The sequence below is a fragment of the Akebia trifoliata genome, chromosome 11 (genome assembly GCF_017979445.1).
Source record: "Akebia trifoliata isolate Shusen 1 chromosome 11, ASM1797944v1, whole genome shotgun sequence".
Lineage (NCBI taxonomy): Eukaryota > Viridiplantae > Streptophyta > Magnoliopsida > Ranunculales > Lardizabalaceae > Akebia > Akebia trifoliata.
Window position 1 is genome coordinate 2,394,163 of NC_141385.1, and position 10,535 is coordinate 2,404,697.

The window sequence follows — 10,535 nt, forward strand, 5'->3', positions numbered from 1 at the left end:
TCCAAAGAGAATAAAGCTACACACATCATCTTTATTTTTGTATTTAACTATTAATCAGAGGAAAACACTGAGATTTGTATTCTTATTTTTATCAAAATCAATAAATTCTTTTACGATTTTATTTCACAAATCTCGAGGTAGATCTGTGAAATTTATTGTCAACAGATGTTAATTTTCCTTTCTTCTAGTCTTTATATATGTTAGAGTATTGCATAGGATGCAATGTAATAAGGTGTATCGTGCTACACCATATCATTTAGGATTAGATTTGAATAACTAAAAGATTGATTTAGATCATGATGATGATTAGGATAGATAATATTTTAGATTGGGAATGATTCATCCTATGTAATACTCTAACAATATATCTTTTATGTAGTATGTATCACTAATTAAATTATTGTTACTTATTTTGTTTATAGGTGGTACAAGTATCACTAGCATAGGGCATTGAGTTTATTTTCCTTTAATTTAATGAAATTTTTGTGCATCTAATCTTGAATTACTTTCAAGCAAATAACTCTTATCAAACTAGACTTTTTTTATTTTGCTATGAAAGCAAGGTTAGTGGTCAGTAATCAATGGTTGAAGGCTAGTTTTGTTCCTCGACGAAGGTTAACATTGTTGATTGACAATGAGCTAATGATAGATTTTAATTTTTTAAGAAATCAGATTTCACCCTTCACTTTTTTTCTTGATTTTATGTTGGTTACATCATGAGCTAGTACAACCTTGTCATAATTATTTCTCTAAAGTACCCTGTTCCTTCTAAATAATTTTTAGTTGGCACTCCAACAACCCATTAGTAAGAAGTTTTGAAATAATGATGCGGCTTCAATTACTTGAGTTTACCTATTTGGTGATCCTTCAGAGGAAAAAAAAAATGATGCGGCTTCAAAGACGCACCCATATGATCTTGGAGCTGCTTCATTTTTCAAAGCCTCAATTGTGGAAAATACTTCTAACAACAAATTTGTGGTGTTTTCGATTCCCTCTAACAACAAATTATGATCTGAGAAGTGTGTCGATTTTTCTAAAAAAAAAGTTTCAATTCCCTCAATTCTCTCTCATTTTTCTAGTCGAGCCCTGATCAATCTCCTAAAACCACCTCAAAAACCCCAGAGCAAATTCCCCTATTCTGAGAAGTTGAGTGCCGATGTTTTTAAAAAAAAATTGAAACAATATATATATATATATATATATATATATATATATATATATATATATATATATATATAATGAGAATAAAAGGCCACAATTACCTAGCATTGCACATGTTTTCATATAACCTGATTACATTTGGCTAGTTAACTCAAACTTATTTGGTGCCATAAATGTCAGTGAAAAGCCATTGTTAATAATTCCGATATAATCCAATATGATTTATCGAGGGTATATCTCGGTATTTGACATCTCATTCATAGACGATGGCGGTGTTAAGTCACTTATAAGCGTGTTTGAATTCATTCTACCATGCAGGCAAAATACTGGTCGTGAAGGAACAGCAAGAGTGCAGGAATAATAGCTACCAAGAATAAGAAGAACAGTTGCCATGGTTGGTCTGTCAGACACATCTTCTTGAACACATAACTGCCCAATGTGGATGCATCTCATCACTTCACTTGTAGAGAAACTAGACCTCAATGTTGGATCTATCAACCCTAAAGCTGTTCCGTCCTTCCATTGTCTCCATGCCTGTAACAATAATTCAACATGTATTCATAATTTCAAATCTAAAGTGTTCGCCAATATTTAAACCAAAGTCAATTAAGCTGGATCAATTTCAGTGGATGTGGTAGTCTCAACTTGGGAAATTTAAACATACCACTCCAAGTTTTGGTAAATATTTAAGATACCCCCATTGTGTTTTCAAACTAAATGATGGCATATCCCTTTTGTTTTGTGGTTAAAAATATTTTTTTTTTAATGGGTAAGCTGGACTTGAACATGACCTCAAAGTTGTTTTGCAATGTGTCAAACCAACTGAGTTATAGGTCTAAGCCCAATTAATGGCATATCCCTTGATCTCGGTCTTCTCTGAGATACTAACAAAAATGACCTAAATGTCCTCGCATCTTCATCTTCTAGTCAAAAAACCCAGATTTTTCTTGTTGAAATGGCAAATTATTTTTAAGCTACGATGTCTTCAACCTCTTGTACAAAACCCTCAATTTTTAAGCTACAACCTCTTCAACCACTTTTTTAGTTAGGCTCTCAGAGAAGACCAAGGCTAATGGATATGCAATCAATCTGGAAACATAGCATGGCAACTCAAATATTCAACAAAAGGGTATGTTTATATCACACAATTGATTATAAAATAAAAATATATATGATCAAATCACTCACATAGCTTAGAAGGTTTTCAAAATGCTCCAATTCACAGAAACTGTTGTTTTTCTAACCACTTAAAGTCTCCAGAAGCAAAACACCAAAACTATAGACATCTGACTTCACTGAGAATCGCCCATGCATTGCGTACTCTGGGGACATATATCCACTGCATGCCATTACAAATAATAATTTTACTTGATATGAAACATGATATCGTGCTTTAATTTTTTTATTTTAATAAACATATTTTTGCCTGCTTGTAATTTTTTTTTTCTAAATATCCTGAAAACCTTAACATGGATATGCCTTCCTAAAAACATTTTCGTCCTCCATAGATTAAAAGCAAAGGATAATACACTGAAATTTTATGGAATATTGAACTACATATCGTTGAGGTGTAGTACTTACTATGTTCCAACAATTCTGTCAGTAATCCCTTGAGTTTGGGGCACTACAAAAAGCCTTGCCATGCCGAAATCTGAAATTTTTGGGTTCATCTCTGCATCTAACAAAATATTGTTGACTTTGAGGACCCAATGAATAATCCTATGCCGAGAATCTTCATGAAGATAGAGAAGCCCTCGAGCAATCCCTACTATGATTTTGTAACGCATTACCCAATTCAAAGAAGCATGCTTTTTTGGATCTACATCTTGTCCACATAAAATTTCAAGTTAGGCCAAAAATAATATAGCAAGTATTTATCAAACCATTCATACTTTGCGCTAGTGTCAAGACCATAAAGCAATAATGTTAAATAAGGAATCTCTCAATTGATGGAGCATTGGATCCAAACCAAATGTAAATTGATCGAGGCTTCTGTTGGGCACGAAGTCATAGATCAGGAGCTTTTCTTCTCCTTCAATGCAGAAACCTAGGGGCTTAACAAGATTCCTATGCTGAAGCTTAGCCACTAATAGAACCTCATTCTTAAATTGTTCTTCGCCATTAGCCGCTAATAGAACCTCATTCTTAAATTGTTCTTCCCCTTGCCCCGAATTTCTAGAGAGCCTCTTAACTGCTATCTCTTGTTCATCGAATAGCCTACCCTGTGAAACATATAACAAGAATGTGAATGAATAAAATAAAAAAAAACAACTCAGATCATATAAAATTCTTCGTTTTTCTAGCATGTTAATCTTTTAATAATTACCTTGTAAACAACACCAAATCCACCTTTACCAACCTTATTAGCACCACAGAAATTGTCAGTTGCAACTTCTAAAGTATCAAAGTGGAATCGCAATGATTCCAAACTTGTAATCTCCTCCCCATCTTTTCCAACGTAAGGATAATGGAAAATATGAGAAAACAAGTAAAGAGTAAAGATTATTGATGTTTGAGGTGTAACATTCAACAATTTGGATTACCAAGTACCAGTTTTCTCACAACATTGTGGTATAAATGTTTAACAAAACTTATGTATACTCACAGTGTTGATATCAAAGTTGGTAAATAAGATGGTTGATAAAAGAACAATTTACCATAAACAAAAAATAATAAAAAACAGTTGCACATTGCATATCGGGAAAGTAAAAAAAAAATAAAAAAATTGACCATAAACTCACTTGAAATCTGATTTCGTCCAAAAAGTGATTGAAATCAGATGTGAAGAACAATCAATAAAATCTTTAAAAACCTGTCTTTCGGTGCTGAAGCTCAACTGAGTTGATCCCCTCTCGATGTTAAAAACCTAAAAAATGAAATCAAGAGTTTAGGGTTCAATTGCTACACCGAAATCAAAAGTACCACTTTCTATGATTAAAATCTTAGCTATAAAAATGAGAAATTAAGATTTTGGTTTGAGAATTGTGAAATTTGCGTAATCTTTGAGGTAAGTGTGGAGAATCAGGCTAATATCATCACTTTTGTTTTATTTGTGTTTTAGATTTCTTTCCTGTAGTTAGGTTTTTCTTTGTTTTTGCTTTGCTCGAGGACTAACAAAATGTTAAGTTTGGGGGTATTTGATGAGTAGGTTTTATACATATGAATTAATCACTTTTAGATATAATATTTTGTTAATTTTAGAGTCTTTTAGTTATTTTTAGTTAAGTTTAGTTTATTTTATACTTTTTTGGTGATTATATGTTTTTATTTGATTTTTATGCTTATTTTACAGATTAGGAACAATATGGAACATTGGGATGTTTGCATACGTTTAGGAGAAATTCTGGAGTCAAATTTGTTCACTCTCGGAATAAGGAAGCTAAGCATACAAGCTAAGAGAAAGTCTTCAAGCCGCAACTTGATAGAAAACGAGACCGTGGCGGGAATTCAAGAATTGTATAACAGAAATATGAAAATACAAGCCGCGGCATGACATGTTTTGAGGCCATGGCATGCTTACGTTTTCAGATTTACACGTTAATTTTTGGAGCCGAACTAGAGACGGATTTTAGGACTCTTAAAACCTAGTGACTTCATACCTATAAATAGAAACGATTAAGCTTTATTCTGGACAGAAGTTTTGGGATTTTTCTTGGAGGCACAAGATCGACGGAAGGAGACAGAAGTTTTGGGATTTTTCTTGGAGGCACAAGATCGAGAAGGAGAACGAGAGCTAGAGATTCAACTTTTGAGTTTTATCTTTCGGAACTTTATCTCTTCTCTTGATATTTGTAATCTCTAAGAATGACAGAATACTTTTATGATTTTGTTTTCTTTTCAATGATGAACTAATTTATATTCTAGGGTTATAATGGAACCCATTCATGATATGTAATTAGTTTTATTTATTTTTTCTATGATTCTACATGTGATTGTTTATTCTATCCTATGTTTAATTCGATTTAATTAACTGGCCATTGATTGAATTGATTCGGTGAACCTTAATAATATCGACAGAGTTGTTTTGTATTCATGACCTAGATAGAGTAACATACGCTAATTTGAGATAGACATAAACTCACGTTGCGTGTGCATTTCTCATGAGAGCTTATTCTTAATGAATTCTTCTTGATTTAAGTCTCATAGACATATAGGGAGTTAGTTTAGAAGGGTATTTTTACATGACCATCGACAGAGACTTGTAGAGAATTTAGTGCTCTTGGGTGATAATTATAGTGGATTAATTTATCATAGAAGGAAAGATAATCTAATTAAATGGATTGTTTGGGAGAAGTTATAAACCTAAATTTTATCATTAATTGATTTTAAATCTGCAAATTTATTTTCTCCGTTAGTTTTCTTGTTTATTTTTAAATCTTATTTTTACTTTTGTTTGGATAAAATTAGAGTGAGATAAATTGATAATTAGCAATAGATTGGTATTTAGTCTCCGTGGGAACGATACTTTCTTATCACTTTATTACTTGTTTCGATACGTATACTTGCGTGCGTAAATTAGACAACAGTATGTCCTAAACTATTTGTATCCTTTGTCAAAGAACTCTTTGGTACATATTTTTAAATAGGTCATTACGTACAATCATTTTCCATTATATTTAAGAAGTCTTTTTTAATTACATAGTCAAGATAGTGCAAATCTCTTTTTAAGAAAATAAATTATGATAATTATACTTAGCTTCCAAATAGGGTAAAATGTAACTTTTAATGATGAAATTATCCTTAATTTTATCATTCCTAGTTTACCCTCTTACAAAATGCAAGATTAGGTTTACCCTCCTTACCCGTAAGTCAATGTTGTGTTTTCTTGATGATTTTATATTTTACAAATTTTGATTTAGTAATTTAAGTATTTAAAGAGTATTTTGAATAAAAAAACAAAATTTTACCATTAAATTATTAAAAAATGTAATGTCGACTTATGATCAAGGGTAAGCCTAATCTTGCATTTTGAAGGGGATAAATCGAATAACCAATTTCATAGGGAGGTATTTCTCAAATACCCCTGATATTTCTATCAAAACTGACCATAAAAAGTTTCTTACCAGAATACCTTCAAGTGCTTATTTTAATGCACCTTGAAGTTAACATGACATGTTGGCTTAACACCACATCAACTATTTTCATTTTGGAAAATCTTAGAGGGATTTTGTTTTTCACTGTGATTCACACTGCATTGATGTAGTCGCCATAGATGTGTTTCCTCAAGATACAAGTCAAAAGTTTCGATGGTTATCTGCACACCTCCTAGGTAGTGCAGTGTGACATGCAGTGAAAAACGAAGTCCTCCCAGTACGACTCTTTTATTTTTTTTCTTAATATATTAAATTAATAATTCAAAAAATCAAAAAAAAATTTACCAGTGTAGCCCACTGTCACCTTCGTGACACTTATTATATAAGGACTCTTGCTGGAAAGAGTTGCTCTATGCCAACTCTACCACGATAATACCATCATCCCCAAGAAAGTTTCCCTCTATCATCCGGACCATTGGATGATTTCCAATAATTTTTGTACTGAGAATCGTTGGCCTTAAATGCAGGACGATGGGTTTACCAGGGCTGCCCAATATTGAATAAGATAATTATTGGGGGACTAACTAATTGATTTATTTTTCATTTCTCGTAAGTCAAAAAGTAACCTTTGTATTCCCTTGAAAGTTAAAAAATCACTTGTCTTTTAAGAGTCATCATAACATGTGTCGTAAGGATGCATTAAATACACCTCAAAACTTTACTTTCCTATTCAAATATCCTCCATTTTTTTGAGTTAGGATGTGTCTGATTCCTATAATAAAGGTAATGTATCTATGTGTCACATTTTAGTTAGATTTAAACCAACTAGGACTTTTAATCAAACTGTGTATTTAGTACAATATATTTGAATTCCAATAAAAAAAAATGCCACGTAATGTGATTAGAGGAACGGAACACCATTCTAGATTGCTACTCAAAAATTTTTATCTATCAGAAATTACCTGAAATGCTTCTTTCTAAGGTGCATTTAATGCAACTTAACTAGGGGTGTCAATGGGTTGATTCCACGTATAGATAGCACTTGAACTAAAATAAAATCAATAAAATCTCAATTCCGATTCAGCGTATAAGATCTTTGGATCCGGAACCGACCCAATAAATACCTGATACCCATCAAGTAACCACTAAGATAGATAATATAATTTTTTTTTCATGAGAAAAAAATATGAGTATATCCATAAAATAGATAATTATTTATAAATGTAATCATTTAACTTGTAATTCCTCAATTGAAATTTAACGTGAGCAATAAATTCTTTAAGCAAGTCAAACTTTTGATTATAAATCATAAAAAATTATCCATTTATTGTTCTTTGAAATTGTATAAAAATATGAAAAATGAATGGAAATTCATGTAGAGAAAAACTAAAAACAATTAAATAATTCATATTTTCTTTATTTTTAATTTTACAACAATTACATTTATTTTAAGATATCTCTTTGTAAGCATTTAATTAAATTACTACTATTTTATTTGATGTTATAAATTTACTAGTCGAATACTTGAAGGAGACCTAATTCTTATCAGGTCCTTAAGATAATTACCCAGAACTAGAACCCGAAAATGATTGGGTCTACATTGGTAGACGGCCAAAACCGACTAATCGATTTTGATACATTAGGTAATCGGGAAATTGGGTACCCACTTACACCCTTACTCTTAACTTGTACCCTTTGGGAAAAGACTTTGAAGCATCATCTACTTCAAAATTTTGGTAGAACATCTTTGAATTAGACACTGCGCTTTCAAGAAGGTATATATTTTAAATAATTACAAAATGTAGAGGTGCAAAATAAATTCAAAAAGCCATGTGTCTTGTAACGAGGAGGGTACCTCCAAAATTTTGAAGGGGTCAGACCTCTTCAAGGCACACATTAATAAAACATTGTCTTTTTTATCCTAGTCACCCATGGTTGAGGATTAAAACCCTCCTCCTACACCTCAATACATGCCATGTAAACCACAATCCAAAAGAATTGTGAAAAAGATATATTTTCCGTGGCATGTATTGTGGTGGGTGTACAAAATCTGGATTTTTTTGTTTTTGGCTATGCACCCTAGAAAAACAAAATTTGTAAGTACGCTTGGAATTCTTTAAATTTGGATCATCCTCCTTAAGGCCATTATTAAAAAATTTAACCACCCCACTTCTGACAGCATATAAATTCTGTGAGCATTAAAAAATTTTAAAAATAAAAAAATTCTATCAATACTTAGGTTTTTTTGTTTTTTTTAATAATTAAAATCACAATTAATTGAACAATTTGGATCAAATACATTTTATTATTGTATCAGATCGTCTCGAAACATGCCATGCATGTTTTATTGCAGCGGATCCATAACTAAATGTCACAGATAAGAGCTGGATCATACCAATTTAGTACCAATCTGGTCCGAATTTAAATTCGGGTCAAATCCTTATTGTTATTTTATTGGATGGATTCAAACTTAATTATGTAAAGTAAATCAATAAAGTGTTTTTGGGGATTGAGATGATTTGCCCAGGGGAGCAATCAGGCTACTCAAATTCTAAGGTTCTACTTTTACAAAACTAAGAGAATGACGATAAGTTAAAATAATAATGAAGAATTATAAAAAAAAAAAAAATTATAATTGTAAAGGGAATTCTTAGTCATACAAATTTTGTATGTAAAGATAATATTGGCAAGAATTGAAGTTATAATCCTATTAATTAAAAAAGGAAAGTTGAACCATCTTTTCATTTGTAGTGTTTTTAGGTTCGACAATTAACAAATCTTTCTTGGATGATTTGGTAAAGAGTACAACCACAAAAATTTAGTGGAAAAAAAAAATTCAAAGTAATCCAGCTTTAGTAATAAATAAATAAAAAGAAATTATATCCCTAATTAAACAAATAGCAAGATCAAGTGTATACTTGTTACCTTTTGTGCTGGTTGTATTTGTTAATGGCGGAAGTGGTGGTAGCGATGGCGAAGGTGATGCAGCAGGTCCATAGAAAGGATAAATCTCGTATCTAGAATAACAACTTGGTTGAAGAACTCTTGCACCTTGTTTCCCATTACAACAACTCGGAAACTGATTCACAGCATCTATTAAGCATGTGTTGCAATCAGATTGAGATAAATCTGGTGTGCACTGCACCATCCCATATAATTTCTGAGAGTTATTAACGTTTTCTTCTCCAGTTGCAAATTTAAGAGTAGAAGACCCATTTGCAGCTATTCTTACAAGTTTATCCATCAACTTGTTCAATCCCGTATTAAATTGATTTGGGTTGGAAACAGTCTGCGTATTCCAGATATAGAGAACTGGCTTTGTCTGCACAGTGGAGAAGATGGATTGATTTGAGTACCGTAACATGCACTCATCATATAATACAATTGACTCTTTCTCTTTTGGACAAAGTCGGATGATATCTTTGGTTGCTGTCTCCACACAATTCTTGCACACATCATCTGTAACGTCGCCTCCACAAAGGAAAAGGCCATATGCTTTATCAGGAGGATTTTGGCCTATGGTGGTGTTGTAAAATTTGTCTGTGGGTGTGGCATTAGAAGATAAAGAAGAGAGTAGTGGATTGAGATTAATACGAAATTGGCTACTATTAGTGTAATTAGCTCCTTGACAGAAGTTGTGTAGAAAGTTAGGTGGGGAGGTTTGGGCTTGTGGTGAGACCACCATGAATGAGGATGGAACAAAGAAATAGGAGAAATTTGAAGAAGAAACCCATTGTTTGTTTTTGGGCAAATTTGGATTGAAAGGATGTAAATGTGAAGGTTTTAATAGTATGGATTGATGAAGATGAATCAATGGGTGTGAAATTATCTTGAGAAGACCAGGAAGATTCAACATTTAGAAGAATCAAAGTTAAGCTCTCTCTCTTCTCTCTCTAGAAATGATGAAAAAGAGATTGGGACACAAGTGAAATATTGAAGTAAAATGGTCTGATTCACTATTCATTTTAGTTGTCACTTTAAACCTGTGAAATGGGCATTTTAAAACAGTCGAATTTCTTATGTCCTGAATTTTTTTCTAACAAAAATGTCATCATTCATATTTGATAATTAAAATGACCAATTAGTCAAATCGTACATAATTCAGAATCGTACTCTCCCCTTTTCTCTTTCAAATCTTCAATGATGACGTGATGACTTTACTTTTAGTCATATTCATTGACCGATGAGGATGAATTCTCACTTGGAAGAATTAAAGTCGTGTGACCAATCCCACACGATTTTGATTTTTTTTTAATCTTAAAAAAGAATGAAAGTCGAGTGGAGTTGGTCACGCGAGGCCCTCAAAGAAAATTTGTCTGTCGCGTTCGTATGAGATACTCC

At 32.1% G+C, this 10,535-nt stretch overlaps 1 pseudogene across 1 annotated transcript; it reads right to left on the reverse strand.

Annotated features, from left to right (window-relative positions):
* Window positions 1-1,307: 1,307 nt before the first annotated feature.
* LOC147390288 (cysteine-rich receptor-like protein kinase 10) lies at window positions 1,308-10,177 on the reverse strand (annotated as a pseudogene). Its single transcript, XR_015182616.1, has 6 exons — window positions 9,120-10,177; window positions 3,488-3,702; window positions 3,131-3,383; window positions 2,743-2,980; window positions 2,350-2,500; window positions 1,308-1,695 (listed from the first exon to the last, which is right to left on the reverse strand). The product of XR_015182616.1 is annotated as a cysteine-rich receptor-like protein kinase 10 (transcript).
* Between the last annotated feature and the right edge of the window lie 358 nt (window positions 10,178-10,535).